This window comes from Pseudophryne corroboree, chromosome 7 (assembly GCF_028390025.1).
Source record: "Pseudophryne corroboree isolate aPseCor3 chromosome 7, aPseCor3.hap2, whole genome shotgun sequence".
NCBI lineage: Eukaryota > Metazoa > Chordata > Amphibia > Anura > Myobatrachidae > Pseudophryne > Pseudophryne corroboree.
Window position 1 is genome coordinate 474,499,816 of NC_086450.1, and position 17,979 is coordinate 474,517,794.

A 17,979-nucleotide genomic window follows, 5' to 3' on the forward strand; every position below is an offset into this window, starting at 1 on the left:
ATCCGAGCTCCACGGCTATCCTGTCACGCGCCCATTCACCAGAGTTTCAAATGATTTTGCTTTTTGGGACCCGGTTCCTGGAGCCCTGCCTGGGCAAAATCGGATGCAAGAAGGCCCTGCCCATGCCGATCTCTGAGCTGTTATCCGAGCTCCACGGCTATCCAGTCACGCGCCCATTTACCAGAGCTCCAAATGATTTTGCTTTTAGGGACCCAGTTCCTGGAGCCCTGCCTGGGCAAAATCGGATGCAAGAAGGCCCTGCCCATACCGATCTCTGAGCTGTTATCCGAGCTCCACGGCTATCCTGTCACGCGCCCATTCACCAGAGTTTCAAATGATTTTGCTTTTTGGGACCCGGTTCCTGGAGCCCTGCCTGGGCAAAATCGGATGCAAGAAGGTCCTGCCCATGCCGATCTCTGAGCTGTTATCCGAGATCCACGGCTATCCAGTCACGCGCCCATTCACCAGAGCTCCAAATGATTTTGCTTTTTGGGACCCGGTTCCTGGAGCCCTGCCTTGGCAAAATCGGATGCAAGAAGGCCCTGCCCATGCCCATCTCTGAGCTGTTATCCGAGCTCCACGGCTATCCAGTCACGCGCCATTTCACCAGAGCTCCAAATGATTTTGCTTTTTGGGACCCGGTTCCTGGAGCCCTGCCTGGGCAAAATCGGATGCAAGAAGGCCCTGCCCATGCCAATCTCTGAGCTGTTATCCGAGCTCCACGGCTATCCTGTCACGCGCCCATTCACCAGAGCTCCAAATGATTTTGCTTTTTGGGACCCGGTTCCTGGAGCCCTGCCTGGGCAAAATCGGATGCAAGAAGGCCCTGCCCATGCCGATCTCTGAGCTGTTATCCGAGCTCCACGGCTATCCAGTCACGCGCCCATTTACCAGAGCTCCAAATGATTTTGCTTTTTGGGACATGGTTCCTGGAGCCCTGCCTGGGCAAAATCGGATGCAAGAAGGCCCTGCCCATGCCGATCTCTGAGCTGTTATCCGAGCTCCACGGCTATCCTGTCACGCGCCCATTCACCAGAGCTCCAAATGATTTTGCTTTTTGGGACCCGGTTCCTGGAGCCCTGCCTGGTCAAAATCGGATGCAAGAAGGCCCTGCCCATGCCGATCTCTGAGCTGTTATCCGAGCTCCACGGCTATCCTGTCACGCGCCCATTCACCAGAGCTCCAAATGATTTTGCTTTTTGGGACACGGTTCCTGGAGCCCTGCCTGGGCAAAATCGGATAAAAGAAGGCCCTGCCCATGCCTATCTCTGAGCTGTTATCCGAGCTCCACGGTTATCCTGTCACGCGCCCATTCACCAGAGCTCCAAATGATTTTGCTTTTTGGGACCCGGTTCCTGGAGCCCTGCCTGGGCAAAATCGGATGCAAGAAGGCCCTGCCCATGCCGATCTCTGACCTGTTATCCGAGCTCCACGGCTATCCTGTCACGCGCCCATTCACCAGAGTTTCAAATGATTTTGCTTTTTGGGACCCGGTTCCTGGAGCCCTGCCTGGGCAAAATCGGATGCAAGAAGGCCCTGCCCATGCCGATCTCTGAGCTGTTATCCGAGCTCCACGGCTATCCAGTAACGCGTCCATTCACCAGAGCTCCAAATGATTTTGCTTTTTGGGACCCGGTTCCTGGAGCCCTGCCTGGGCAAAATCGGATGCAAGAAGGCCCTGCCCATGCCGATCTCTGAGCTGTTATCCGAGCTCCACGGCTATCCAGTCACGCGCCCATTCACCAGAGCTCCAAATGATTTTGCTTTTTGGGACACGGTTCCTGGAGCCCTGCCTGGGCAAAATCGGATGCAAGAAGGCCCTGCCCATGCCGATCTCTGAGCTGTTATCCGATCTCCACGGCTATCCTGTCACGCGCCCATTCACCAGAGCTCCAAATGATTTTGCTTTTTGGGACCCGGTTCCTGGAGCCCTGCCTGGGCAAAATCGGATGCAAGAAGGCCCTGCCCATGCCGATCTCTGAGCTGTTATCCGAGCTCCACGGCTATCCTGTCACGCGCCCATTCACCAGAGCTCCAAATGATTTTGCTTTTTGGGACCCGGTTCCTGGAGCCCTGCCTGGGCAAAATCGGATGCAAGAAGGCCCTGCCCATGCCGATCTCTGAGCTGTTATCCGAGCTCCACGGCTATCCTGTCACGCGCCCATTCACCAGAGCTCCAAATGATTTTGCTTTTTGGGACACGGTTCCTGGAGCCCTGCCTGGGCAAAATCGGATGCAAGAAGGCCCTGCCCATGCTGATCTCTGAGCTGTTATCTGAGCTCCACGGCTATCCTGTCACGCGCCCATTCACCAGAGCTCCAAATGATTTTGCTTTTGGGGACACGGTTCCTGGAGCCCTGCCTGGGCAAAATCGGATGCAAGAAGGCCCTGCCCATGCCGATCTCTGAGCTGTTATCCGAGCTCCACGGCTATCCTGTCACGCGCCCATTCACCAGAGCTCCAAATGATTTTGCTTTTTGGGAACCGGTTCCTGGAGCCCTGCCTGGGCAAAATCGGATGCAAGAAGGCCCTGCCCATGCCGATCTCTGAGCTGTTATCCGAGCTCCACGGCTATCCTGTCACGCGCCCATTCACCAGAGCTCCAAATGATTTTGCTTTTTGGGACCCGGTTCCTGGAGCCCTGCCTGGGCAAAATCGGATGCAAGAAGGCCCTGCCCATGCCGATCTCTGAGCTGTTATCCGAGCTCCACGGCTATCCTGTCACGCGCCCATTCACCAGAGCTCCAAATGATTTTGCTTTTTGGGACCCGGTTCCTGGAGCCCTGCCTGGGCAAAATTGGATGCAAGAAGGCCCTGCCCATGCCGATCTCTGAGCTGTTATCCGAGCTCCACGGCTATCCTGTCACGCGCCCATTCACCAGAGCTCCAAATGATTTTGCTTTTTGGGACACGGTTCCTGGAGCCCTGCCTGGGCAAAATCGGATGCAAGAAGGCCCTGCCCATACCGATCTCTGAGCTGTTATCCGAGCTCCAAGGCTATCCTGTCACGCGCCCATTCACCAGAGCTCCAAATGATTTTGCTTCTTGGGACCCGGTTCCTGGAGCCCTGCCTGGGCAAAATCGGATGCAAGAAGGCCCTGCCCATGCCGATCTCTGAGCTCCACGCATCTTCTGTCACGGGTCCTTTCGCAAAAGCTCCAGGGAACCAGGCTTATCGGCCCCGGACAGAGGCCCGGCTCTCTCGCTCGCCTCGTTGGTACCTACTGATCCGGCGGAGGTGTGCTCCGGCGGGTAGCGACACAAGCGGCCGAGGGCGCGCTCGACCCAGGCTTCCCACTCTCCTCCCCGAACCCATGGAAGCGCCGGCCAGCCGCGAGCGCCCCGGTCCGCACTCATCCGCGACACTTCCGTGCGGGAGGGCGACGCTCGCCGGCAGCGTCCCACGGACCGCGGGGTCCCGGCGGGAGGACCGACGCGTGCGGGGGGAGGCGGCGGACGGCGTACATGCAGACAGAAAATGAAATAACGGACGGATGCATGGAAGAGAACAGCCCGGGCTCTCGTCGGCTTCCGCAGCCCGGCCACCCGCCTGCTTCCGTGGCCCGGGCTCCCTCCGGCTTCCCCGACCCGGGCTCCGTACATGCAGACAGAAAATTAAATAACGGACGGATGCATGGAAGAGAAGAACAGCCCGGGCTCTCGTCGGCTTCCGCAGCCCGGCCACCCGCCGGCTTCCGCGGCCCGGGCTCCCTCCGGCTTCCCCGACCCGGGCTCCGTACATGCAGACAGAAAATGAAATAACGGACGGATGCATGGGCCGGGACTTGGCTGGAGAGCGAGGGAGCCCGGTCCAAGTCCCTCCGCGTGCGCGGAACAAGCAGGCCGCCCTGCCACCCCCGGTGGCACCGCAGCATCGGAGATTATTCGGGGAATGCTCCCCAGCGCTGCAGGGGAACTGTTTGCTTTAAACACATTCTGCATTGCATACACACCGACACCCATTCCAGTCTGGTAAACGTGATTCTCGGGGACTTGCGAGAATTGTATGCTGGGTAGTTGAGACATGACTCCTCTATCACCTCCCAGGGTCAGACTCATGGGGACTTCATTTTAGGTCCCCACCATGTCGGAGGTCCCGCCAGTGTTGGTGTGCTGTTTGGCCCTTGTCCCCATTAGGATATATAAACAAGTGCACAGGACACACACACACACACATACTCGTTTTTCTATCCTCATCGGGACATATGTCTGGAACCTTCCTCATGGGGACCTATTCAGGAATACATGCCTCATGAGGACACCCACATAACTGATTTATTTTCGGGGTTAATTAGAGATAGAGGAAACATGTATTCAGCAGCAGATACATTTTATTCAGGAAAGGTTCTTTCTCATTTCAGCAGTAATTCGGTTCTTAATGTAAAACTTAACCGAGAGCCAGTTCCGAGCCTTCAGCGCTTGTCGTTCTGCCCTTAGGCACGCATCACAGTCATTCTTGCCCGGCACCTTGAATGAGCGAATGAACCGAATCATGTGACGTTCAACAGCTTTCACTTCTGCTGGGGTCCACGGATTGCGCTTGGCACCCCTTTTGTCACCTGTGCGGGAGAAGAAAGGTCAGTCACCACGCAATGCCACCACCAGTCATGGACGCATCTCAAATGGAATGGACAGTCACAACCACCTTTAGCTGCACCTCCATCCGCCGCCACCACGCTGCCAGCTTCTTTTCCCATGTGCCCCATGGGAACCTCAGTATCTTGACTCTCTGACTCATCCCCAGAGTCATCGCTCACCACCTGGATCGGCTCTGTGGATAGAGGACAGGGAAACCGATCACACCAGCCCACTTAGACAGTCAGTCCCTGGAGCCACACTGTCAAGTGATACCTACCGTTTGGATCAATGGAGATCTCTTCCAGATTGTGGCCCCGGAATTCAGCCATTCTCCCTTGCTCGAGAGCCAGAAAGAGCTTGCTCAACTTGGCCAGTTGAAGGGTACCCTCCGGGAGGCGGTAATAATGCCGATGCACCCGGATATCATGTCCAAGGAAATCAGCAAGCTGATCCATCTCTGTATCGCTCAGGTTGAGGACCCTGGAAAGTGTAGCCACATGCTTCCGTAGGCGGGTGGAAGATAATGCTTCAGGGTGCTTGGCCCCACACTCCCGGGCGTAGAGACGTATGCAGTCGGATCCCCTATAATGGGACATGGCTGTTGGCCTAGCAAACATGTATATATTGTGTGGGGTCACATCACATTCTGTCCGCTTCTCTGTGAGGAGCTCCATCGCTTTCTGCATGCTTGGGGATAACAGGACAGGGACTTTCCTGCCTCTTTTCCCAGGAATCTCAATACGGGAGAAGTGACGACAGAGTGCCTTCTCCAGCTCTGACAGGGCCTGGGCCACATCACCCTGCAAATCGGCTGTGTGCCGTAAATCGAAGGAGGAGAGCAACATCTTGGAAACCTCACCTTCTCTCCTGCGGTTGAAGAGAATCAACTGTGTGAGGGTAACTTTGGCCAACATGGACCTCTGCTGTTTGGAAGGGTGGGCAGACAACTCATCAATGTACTCTCGCTGACGGTCAAGGAGGTACAGGTTCAAGCACTTAACATCATCAGTGAAGGGCAGAAGCAGCGGTGCATTCCATTTTATCTCTCGAAGTGTCTTCAGGGCAGCAGTGGAGATGAGCTCGCTCCACCTCGCCTCATAAATTTTCCGAAAGTTTCGGGCACGCTCCACTGTCAGGGCACTGCCCTCCATCAGTGCCTGACACTCCACCATAGCAGAAATCTTCTGCAAGCTGTGTCCCACCTTCAGAGCCAACGAGGGTATTTTATATGTATTGGTGCGATCATCGTAACCGTCCAGGCTCCTCTCACAGCATGCACCACTTGCAGGAAATTCGGTGTGCAAATGAAATCTTCCATACACCGCAACGGTGTGACCTTCATCGCCTTCAGCAGAAGCCGCCCCACCTCTCTGAGCTTCTGACGGATGTAATCATGCTTGCTGACATCAGACCCCAGACGGTTATAGAGGTGCTGACCGAACTGCATAATACAGCGGTCCCCTTTGATTACCGGTACCACATCATCAGAATTCATTTCGCTCAGCAACTTCCAGAGGCCGGTGCCAACATCTTTCGGGAGAGGTGTGGCGTAAGTGAAGAGATCCTGCACCCTGGTTCTTCCAGGTTTGGGGCTGTCACTTTTGCGGAGCGGGCATCTCTTCACATGGCGCCACAGGTGCTTCCTGGAGAATAGCCCTTTACATTTTACACAGTGCATGAAATCTTGGGGAGCCGTTGCTTCTTCCGGCTGCTTGCACGGTAGGAGGACTCCGCTGCCCTCATGGAGAACCCCGACATTATGGGCAAAGTTTCCCCGGGTGCGAATCAGGTCTAGCTGCACCGTCCTTTCCCTGGAGTGCTTCGGAAAGCTGAGTGCCCTTGCTACCTCATGCTCATTGTGGTGGACAGCTTTGCACATGTCTCGCAATTTTTGAGAATGGCCTCTCGCACCACAGGCAGAAATTTTTCTTGTTACATGCACTCGAACCATCTGCTTTTCGGGTAAGTACCTGGACCGACACTGCGCGGGCCGGATGGAGACTTAGTTCAGCCTCCGCGGAGCAAGCCCCGGACACTTTCAGAACCTGCCTGCCGTGAAAAGACGTCTCCTCCCCTCCACTATCATCCGAGCTGCTCAACTCTGACGAGTCGGGGAGATAGTCTTCGTCACTGCCCTCGGTTCCGTCCATTGCCTCAATGTGACCAGCAGACCCAGGACTTCCGGGGTTTGTGGCGCACACACCGTACCAAGCCCGCGCTTTCTGTCTAACCACGCCCACCGTGAATCAAGGTCCCAGGCCCCAGCACGTGCTTCCTATTACACATCCGGAGAGGTGGTTCTTACTAGAGTCACGTGTCGGGTGGCGCGCGCGACACTTTTGCATCACATGCTCCGATTTTCCCCAGGCTCCCGGAAGCCTGTCCCGGCCCGAGGGGTGCCAGTCCGCACTCATCGGCCAGACTTCTACAAATTGGAGTACCCGATTTGGCCCGCCGGGTGGCGCTGCCTGCGGGGGAAAAGGAGACGTGCCCGGGCCGTACGTCGGGCTCCAACGGACGCCCGTCGCGGACGTTAATAGGAACCATAGGGGTGATGGTCCTGCCCACGCTGTTATCCGAGCTCCACGGCTATCCTGTCACGCGCCCATTCACCAGAGCTCCAAATGATTTTGCTTTTTGGGACCCGGTTCCTGGAGCCCTGCCTGGGCAAAATCGGATGCAAGAAGGCCCTGCCCATGCCGATCTCTGAGCTGTTATCCGAGCTCCACGGCTATCCTGTCACGCGCCCATTCACCAGAGCTCCAAATGATTTTGCTTTTTGGGACACGGTTCCTGGAGCCCTGCCTGGACAAAATCGGATGCAAGAAGGCCCTGCCCATGCCGATCTCTGAGCTGTTATCCGAGCTCCATGGCTATCCTGTCACGCGCCCATTCACCAGAGCTCCAAATGATTTTGCTTTTTGGGACCCGGTTCCTGGAGCCCTGCCTGGGCAAAATCGGATGCAAGAAGGCCCTGCCCATGCCGATCTCTGAGCTGTTATCCGAGCTCCACGGCTATCCTGTCACGCGCCCATTCACCAGAGCTCCAAATGATTTTGCTTTTTGGGACACGGTTCCTGGAGCCCTGCCTGGGCAAAATCGGATGCAAGAAGGCCCTGCCCATGCCGATCTCTGAGCTGTTATCCGAGCTCCATGGCTATCCTGTCACGCGCCCATTCACCAGAGCTCCAAATGATTTTGCTTTTTGGGACCCGGTTCCTGGAGCCCTGCCTGGGCAAAATCGGATGCAAGAAGGCCCTGCCCATGCCGATCTCTGAGCTGTTATCCGAGCTCCACGGCTATCCTGTCACGTGCCCATTCACCAGAGCTCCAAATGATTTTGCTTTTTGGGACACGGTTCCTGGAGCCCTGCCTGGGCAAAATCGGATGCAAGAAGGCCCTGCCCATGCCGATCTCTGAGCTGTTATCCGAGCTCCACGGCTATCCTGTCACGTGCCCATTCACCAGAGCTCCAAATGATTTTGCTTTTTGGGACACGGTTCCTGGAGCCCTGCCTGGGCAAAATCGGATGCAAGAAGGCCCTGCCCATGCCGATCTCTGAGCTGTTATCCGAGCTCCATGGCTATCCTGTCACGCGCCCATTCACCAGAGCTCCAAATGATTTTGCTTTTAGGGACCCGGTTCCTGGAGCCCTGCCTGGGCAAAATCGGATGCAAGAAGGCCCTGCCCATACCGATCTCTGAGCTGTTATCCGAGCTCCACGGCTATCCTGTCACGCGCCCATTCACCAGAGCTCCAAATGATTTTGCTTTTTGGGACATGGTTCCTGGAGCCCTGCCTGGGCAAAATCCGATGCAAGAAGGCCCTGCCCATGCCGATCTCTGAGCTGTTATCAGAGCTCCACGGCTATCCTGTCACGCGCCCATTCACCAGAGCTCCAAATGATTTTGCTTTTTGGGACCCGGTTCCTGGAGCCCTGCCTGGGCAAAATCGGATGCAAGAAGGCCCTGCCCATGCCGATCTCTGAGCTGTTATCCGAGCTCCCCGGCTATCCTGTCACGCGCCCATTCACCAGAGCTCCAAATGATTTTGCTTTTAGGGACCCGGTTCCTGGAGCCCTGCCTGGGCAAAATCGGATGCAAGAAGGCCCTGCCCATGCCGATCTCTGAGCTGTTATCCGAGCTCCACGGCTATCCTGTCACGCGCCCATTCACCAGAGCTCCAAATGATTTTGCTTTTTGGGACCCGGATCCCGGAGCCCTGCCTGGGCAAAATCGGATGCAAGAAGGCATTGCCCATGCCGATCTCTGAGCTGTCATCCGAGCTCCACGGCTATCCTGTCACGCGCCCATTCACCAGAGCTCCAAATGATTTTGCTTTTTGGGACCCGGTTCCTGGAGCCCTGCCTGGGCAAAATCAGATGCAAGAAGGCCCTGCCCATGCCGATCTCTGAGCTGTTATCCGAGCTCCACGGCTATCCTGTCACGCGCCCATTCACCAGAGCTCCAAATGATTTTGCTTTTTGGGACCCGGTTCCTGGAGCCCTGCCTGGGCAAAATCGGATGCAAGAAGGCCCTGCCCATGCCGATCTCTGAGCTGTTATCCGAGCTCCACGGCTATCCTGTCATGCGCCCATTCACCAGAACTCCAAATGATTTTGCTTTTAGGGACACGGTTCCTGGAGCCCTGCCTGGGCAAAATCGGATGCAAGAAGGCCCTGCCCATGCCGATCTCTGAGCTGTTATCCGAGCTCCACGGCTATCCTGTCACGCGCCCATTCACCAGAGCTCCAAATGATTTTGCTTTTTGGGACCCGGTTCCTGGAGCCCTGCCTGGGCAAAATCGGATGCAAGAAGGCCCTGCCCATGCCGATCTCTGAGCTGTTATCCGAGCTCCACGGCTATCCTGTCACGCGCCCATTCACCAGAGCTCCAAATGATTTTGCTTTTTGGGACCCGGTTCCTGGAGCCCTGCCTGGGCAAAATCTGATGCAACAAGGCCCTGCCCATGCCGATCTCTGAGCTCCGCGCATCTTCTGTCACGGGTCCTTTCGCAAAAGCTCCAGGGAACCAGGCTTATCGGCCCCGGACAGAGTCCCGGCTCTCTCGCTCGCCTCGTTGGTACCTACTGATCCAGCGGAGGTGTGCTCCGGCGGGTAGCGACACGAGCGGCCGAGGGCGCGCTCGACCCAGGCTTCCCACTCTCCTCCCCGAACCCATGGAAGCGCCGGCCAGCCGCGGGCGCCCCGGTCCGCACTCATCCGCGACACTTCCATGCGGGAGGGCGACGCTCGCCGGCAGCATCCCACGGACCGCGGGTGCCCGGGGGGAGGACCGACGCGTGCTGGGGGAGGCAGCGGACGGCGTACATGCAGACAGAAAATGAAATAACGGACGGATGCATGGAAGAGAAGAACAGCCCGGGCTCTCGTCGGCTTCCGCAGCCCGGCCACCCGCCGGCTTCCGCGGCCCGGGCTCCCTCCGGCTTCCCCGACCCGGGCTCCGTACATGCAAACAGAAAATGAAATAACGGACGGATGCATGGAAGAGAAGAACAGCCCGGGCTCTCGTCGGCTTCCGCAGCCCGGCCACCCGCCGGCTTCCGCGGCCCGGGCTCCCTCCGGCTTCCCCGACCTGGGCTCCGTACATGCAGACAGAAAATGAAATAACGGACGGATGCATGGAAGAGAAGAACAGCCCGGGCTCTCGTCGGCTTCCGCAGCCCGGCCACCCGCCGGCTTCCACGGCCCGGGCTCCCTCCGGCTTCCCCGACCCGGGCTCCGTACATGCAGACAGAAAATGAAATAACGGACAGATGCATGGAAGAGAAGAACAGCCCGGGCTCTCGCCGGCTTCCGCAGCCCGGCCACCCGCCGGCTTCCCCGGCCCGGGCTCCCTCCGGCTTACCCGGCCCGGGCTCCGTACATGCAGACAGAAAATGAAATAACGGACGGATGCATGGAAGAGAAGAACAGCCCGGGCTCTCGCCGGCTTCCGCAGCCCGGCCACCCGCCGGCTTCCGCGGCCCGGGCTCTCACCGGGTGAAGATCAGGCGAGAGGAGGGGTGTCCTCCGCTGGACGGGAAGCCCAGGCCGTGGAGCCGCCGGACGGACCGGGGGTTGATTTGGCCGGGACGAGGAGGCGGCCAGGCCCGGACTCGCTCCAGCCGTCCTGACGGCCCGAGGCTTAAGCCTTCCGGCCCCTCCTCCCCTCCCGGTGGACCCGCCCCGACTATTAAGCCCGGCCAGGGAGTCCACGTCGGCCCCCGGGCGGACCAGGGAAGGACCCCCCCATCCGCGCTCCGCCGCGCTCGGAGGCGCTGACGTGCCGGGCGGACGGGGTGCCTACGGCCAAGTCCCCGGGCCGGGACTTGGCTGGAGAGCGAGGGAGCCCGGTCCAAGTCCCCCGCGTGCGCGGAGCAAGCAGGCCGCCCTGCCACCCCCGGTGGCACCGCAGCACCGGAGATTATTCGGGGAAAGCTCCCCAGCGCTGCAGGGGAACTGTTTGCTTCAAACACACTCTGCATTGCATACACACCGACACCCATTCCAGTCTGGTAAACGTGATTCTCGGGGACTTGCGAGAATTGTATGCTGGGTAGTTGAGACATGACTCCTCTATCACCTCCCAGGGTCAGACTCGTGGGGACCTCATTTTAGGTCCCCACCATGTCGGAGGTCCTGCCAGTGTTGGTGTGCTGTCTGGCCCTTGTCCCCATTAGGATATATAAACAAGTGCACACACACACACACACACACACACACTGTATACGGACCAGAGGAACACTGACACACACACACTGAATAAGGACCAGAGGAACACTGACACACACACTCACACACACTCACACACACACGCACGCACACACACACACACACACACACACACACACACACTGTATAGGGACCAGAGGAACAATCACACACACACATACACACACACTCACACACATTGTAGAGGGGGAGCTGTCTGTCAGGTAGAGGAACATACCTCATAATAAATCTCCTCTCTCTGTTATGGCTCCCCCTCGTTCAGAGTCCAGTCCACGCTGCTGCATTGTGTCCCTCCCCCTGTTCCCAGGCATGGGGGAGGGCTGTGGGCTCAGGGCTGCTGGAGACATGCTGTCTCCGTGAAAGCTCCCCTGTCAGAGGAGTCTGCAGAGTCCAGTGCGGAATGCTGCAGCGTCAGTGACAGTGACTCATTCACTGTGACTGACTGACTGCAGCCAGTGTGGTCTCATCAGTCCCAGGCTCGGTCTATGTACAAGTGTTCAACCGCGCCAGCCAGACTACGGTCTCCATCCTCTCTCCCTCCCCTCAACGCGGCAACCAGAGATTTTGGCTGCAGAAACAACCTCCCTAGTGCCCCCACATTCCAGCGCCCGGGGCGCGTGACCCCCTAGCCCCCCCTTAGTTACGGCCATGATATGGTTGATTGTACTTTTTAGTAAGTGATGGGCAGTTTCGGTTCCTCGGAATCCGAACCCCCCCGAACTTCACCCATTTTACACGGTTCCGAAGCAGACTCGGATCCTCCCTCCTTGCTCGGTTTACCCAAGCGCGCCCGAATGTCATCATCCCACTGTCGGATTCTCGCGAGATTCGTATTCTACATAAGGAGCCGCGCATCACCGCCATTTACATTCGTGCTTTGGAGATTATAACGAGAATTTTGCTGACCACCAGTATATAATATATAGCAGTACGGTACAGTAGGCCATTGCTATTGATATATTACTGGCATATAATTCCACACATTAAAAAATGGAGAACAAAAATGTGGAGGGTAAAATAGGGAAAGATCAAGATCCACTTCCACCTCGTGCTGAAGATGCTGCCACTAGTCATGGCCGAGACGATGAAATGCCATCAACGTCATCTGCCAAGGCCGATGCCCAATGTCATAGTAGAGAGCATGTAAAATCCAAAAAACAAAAGTTCAGTAAAATGACCCAAAAATCAAAATTAAAAGCGTCTGATGAGAAACGTAAACTTGCCAATATGCCATTTACGACACGGAGTGGCAAGGAACGGCTGAGGCCCTGGCCTATGTTCATCGCTAGTGGTTCAGCTTCACATGAGGATGGAAGCACTCTTCCTCTCGCTAGAAAAATGAAAAGACTTAAGCTGGCAAAAGCACAGCAAAGAACTGTGCATTCTTCTAAATCATAAATCCCCAAGGAGCGTCCAATTGTGTCGGTTGCGATGCCTGACCTTCCCAACACTGGACGGAAAGAGATGGCGCCTTCCACCATTTGCACGTCCCCTGCAAATGCTGGAAGGAGCACCCGCAGTCCAGTTCCTGATAGTCAAATTGAAGATGTCACTGTTGAAGTACACCAGGATGAGGATATGGGTGTTGCTAGCGCTGAGGAGGAAATTGACATAGAGGATTCTGATGGTGAGGTGGTTTGTTTAAGTCAGGCACCCGGGGAGACACCTGTTGTCCGTGGGATGAAAATGACCATTGACATGCCTGGTCAAATGACAAAAAAAAAATCACCTCTTCGGTGTGGAATTATTTTAACAGAAATGCGGACAACAGGTGTCAAGCCGTTTGTTGCCTTTGTCAAGCTGTAATAAGTAGGGGTAAGGACGTTAACCACCTCGGAACATCCTCCCTTATACGTCACCTGGAGCGCATTCATCAGAAGTCATTGACAAGTTCAAAAACTTTGGGTGACAGCGGAAGCAGTCCACTGACAACTAAATCCCTTCCTCTTGTAACCTAGCTCCTGTAAACCACACCCCCAACTCCCTCAGTGTCAATTTCCTCCTTAGACAGGAAAGCCAATAGTCCTGCAGGCCATGTCACTGGCAAGTCTGACGAGTCCTCTCCTGCCTGGGATTACTCCGATGCATCCTTGAGTGTATTACATATTGCTGCAGGCGCTGCTGCTGTTGTTGCTGCTGTGAGTTGATCGTCATCCCAGAGGGGAAGTTGGAAGACCACTTGTACTACTTCCAGTAAGCAATAGACTGTAACACAGTCCTTTGCAAGGAAGATGAAATATCACAGCAGTCATCCTGCTGCAAAGCGGATAACTGAGGTCTTGGCAGCTTTGGTAGTGTTAAACGTGTGTCCAATATCCAGCGTTAATTCACAGGGAACAAGAGAATTGCTTGAAGTACTGTGTCCCCGGTACCAAATACCATCTAGGTTCCATTTCTCTAGGCAGGAGATACCGGGAATGTACACAGACGTCAGAAAAAGAGTCACCAGTGTCCTAAAAAATGCAGTTGTACCCAATGTCCACTTAACCACGGACATGTGGACAAGTGGAGCAGGGCAGACTCAGGACTATATGATTGTGACAGCCCACTGAGTAGATGTATTGTCTCCCGCAGCAAGAACAGCAGCGGCGGCACCAGTAGCAGCATCTCACAAACGCCAACTCGTTCCTAGGCAGGCTATGCTTTGTATCACAGCTTTCCATAAGAGGCACACAGCTGACAACCTCTTACAGAAACTGAGGAACATCATCTCAGAATGGCTTACCCAAATTGGACTCTCCTGGGCAGTGGCGGATTTAGGGGGGGGGCACTCGGGCCCGTGCCCCCCTGTCATTTGGGAACACACACCCCCGTGCCGCTGCCGCATAGGGAGATGACGGGCGCCCGCTGAGATTGTGTTACCAGCGGGCGCCCCTCTCCCTGCACAGCGGCAGCCGGAGGCAGGAGCTCAGTACTGAGCTACGGCTTCCAGCGCGGTCACTGTGCGCTATGGGAGAGACGTCAGTCATGACGTCTCTCTCAAAGTGCTGAGTGACTGAGGAGCGGACGCCAGGAGGAGGACTGCAGCGGTGCGGGAACAGGGCTCAGTAAGTATGTTTTTTATTTCCTTAATGCATCTACTGGGGGCTAACTATGGGGGACATTACTACTGGGGGATAACTATGGGGGACATTACTACTGGGGGCTAACTATGGGGGACATTACTACTGGGGGCTAACTATGGGGGACATTACTACTGGGGGCTAACTATGGGGGACATTACTACTGGGGGGCTAACTATGGGGGACATTACTACTGGGGGCTAACTATGGGGGACATTACTACTGGGGGCTAACTATGGGGGACATTACTACTGGGGGCTAACTATGGGGGACATTACTACTGGGGGCTAACTATGGGGGACATTACTACTGGGGGCTAACTATGGGGGACATTACTACTGGGTTGCTAACTATGGGGGACATTACTACTGGGGGCTAACTATGGGGGACATTACTACTGGGGGCTAACTATGGGGGACATTACTACTGGGGGGCTAACTATGGGGGACATTACTACTGGGGGCTAACTATGGGGGACATTACTACTGGGGGCTAAATATGGGGGACATTACTACTGGGGGCTAACTATGGGGGACATTACTACTGGGGGCTAACTATGGGGGACATTACTACTGGGGGCTAACTATGGGGGACATTACTACTGGGTTGCTAACTATGGGGGACATTACTACTGGGGGCTAACTATGGGGGACATTACTACTGGGGGCTAACTATGGGGGACATTACTACTGGGGGGCATCAACAAGGGGCATTACTACTGGGGGATCAAACTACTGGGGGCATTATAACTGGGGCATCTACTGTGGGCATCACTACTGAGGGGTCATCTATTGGGGGCAGCTACTGGGGGCCATCTACTGGGGGCATTACTACAGGGGGGTCATCTATTGGGGCAAACTCGTAGGGGGGCATTACTACTGGGGGGTCATCTATTGGGGGCAGCTACTGGGGGACATTTTTCCTGGGGGCATCTACTGGGGGCATTATTACTGGGGGGCATCTACTGGGGGCATTACGACTGGCGGGTCATCTATTGGGGACAAACTCCTAAGGGGCATTACTACTGGGGGCAAACTACTGGAGGACATTATTAATAGGGGGCATCTACTGGGGGCAAACTGCTGGGGGACATTATTACCGGGGGGGCATCTACTGGGGGACAACTACTGGGGGACAATTACTGGGGGCCAACTACAAAGGTGCTAACTACTGGCGGTGTAACTACAGGGGCATTACTACTGGCGGCTTAACTACAGGGGCATTACTACTTGGGGGCTAAACTAAAGGGGGGATATGGGGTCATGACTGCAGGGGAATTACCACTGGGGGCATAATGACTGGGGGCATTACTACAGGCAACATTACTACTGGGGGCAATACGGGCATTGCATAAGGGGCACCACTACTATGTGGTCTATATAAGGGGCATTACCAGTACAGTGAACATTGCATAATGAGCGCTACAACTGTGGGCATTGTATAAGAAGCGCCACCTCACATGCACCGAAGCCGCACGCAATGTACTTGCCCCTTCCATGGTGCCCCCCCTATCATTTTCTTCTGGATCCGCCCCTGCTCCTGGGCATTTGTGACATTGTACAACGCCACCAATATTGTGCGTGCGTTACATGTGGGCAAATTCCAGCACGTCCCATGTTTTGCACATACATTGAATTTGGTGGTGCAGAATTATTTAAAAAACGACAGGGGCATGCAAGAGGTGCTATCGGTGGCCCAAAGAATTGCGGGCCACTATCAGCATCCAGCCACCGTGTGCCGAAGACTGGAGCACCAGCAAACACTCCTGAACCTGCCCTGCCATCATCTGAAGCAAGAGGTTGTAACGAGTTGGAATTCAACCCTCTATATGCTTCAGAGGATGGAGGAGCAGCAAAAGGCCATTCAAGCCTATACAGCTACCTACGATATAGGCAAAGGAGGGGGAATGCACCTGACTCAAGCGCAGTGAAGAATGATTTCAACGTTGTGCAAGGTTCTGCATCCCTTTGAACTTGCCACATGTGAAGTCAGTTCAGACACTGCCAGCCTGAGTCACGTCATTACCCTCATCAGGCTTTTGCAGAAGAAGCTGGAGAGATTGAAGGAGGATCTAAAACAGAGCGATTCCGCTAGGCATGTGGGACTTGTGGATGGAGCCCTTAATTCGCTTAACCAGGATTCACGGGTGGTCTATCTGTTTAAATCAGAGCACTACATTTTGGCCACCGTGCTAGATCCTAGGTTTAAAACCTACGTTGTATCTCTCTTTCCGGCAGACACAAGTCTGCAGAGGTTCAAAGACCTGCTGGTGAGAAAATAGTCAAGTCAAGCGGAACGTGACCCGCCAACAGCTCCTCCTTCACATTCTCCTGCAACTGGGGCTGCGAGAAAAAGGCTAAGAATTCCGAGCCAACCCGCTGGCGGTGATGCAGGGCAGTCTGGAGCAAGTGCTGACATCTGGTCCAGACTGAAGGACCTGCCAACGATTATTGACATGTCATTTACTGTCACTGCATATGATTCTGTCACCATTGAAAGAATGGTGGAGGATTATATGAGTGACCACATCCAAGTAGGCACGTCAGACAGTCCGTACATATACTGGCAGGAAAAAGAGGCAATTTGGAAGCCTTGCACAAACTGGTTTTATTTTACCTAAGTTGCTCCAGTGTGTACTCCGAAAGAGTGTTTAGTGCAGCCGGTCACCTTGTCAGCAATCAGCGTTACTTCCAGAAAATGTGGAGAAGATGATGTTCATCAAAATGAAATATAATCATTTCCTCCATGGAGACATTTACCAGCAATTGCCTCCAGAAAGTACACAGGGACCTGTGATGATGGTTTCCAGTGGGGACAAATGAATACTCTGTGAGGAGGGGGATGTAAACAGTGAAAGGGGTGAGGAATCGGACAATGAGGAGGAGGTGGACATCTTGCCTGTGTAGAGCCAGTTTGTGCAAGGAGAGATTGACTGCTTCTTTTTTGGTGGGGGCCCAAACCAACCAGTCATTTCAACCACAGTCGTGTGGCAGACCCTGTCGCGGAAATGATGGGGTTGTTAAAGTGTGCATGTCCTGTTTATACAACATAAGGGTGGGTGGGAGGGCCCAAGGACAATTCCATCTTGCACCTCTTTTTTCTTTCATTTATCTTTGCATCATGTGCTGTTTGGGGACTATTCTTTAAAGTGCAATCCTGTCTGACACTGCAGTGCCACTCCTAGATGGGCCAGGTGTTTGTGCCGCCCACTTGGGTCGCTTAGCTTAGTCATCCAGCGACCTTGGTGCAAATTTTATGTCTAAAAATAATATTTTGAGGTGTGGGGTATTCAGAATATGAATGGAAATTATGGTTATTGAGGTTAATAATACTATAGGATCAAAATTACCCCCAAATTCTATGATTTAAGCTGTTTCTGAGTGGTTTTTTTTTTTTTTAAACCAAATCCAAATTGCACCCGAATCCAACAAAAATTCTTAAGGGAGGTTTTGCAAAAACATGTCCAAATCCAAAACACGACCGCGAAACCGAATCCAAAACCAAAACACAAAACCTGAAAAATACCGCTGCACATCTCTACTTGTGACATTAAATTAAATTGATTTATTTTATCTTATCAGCACTCCCACTCTCCTTCTATTGTTT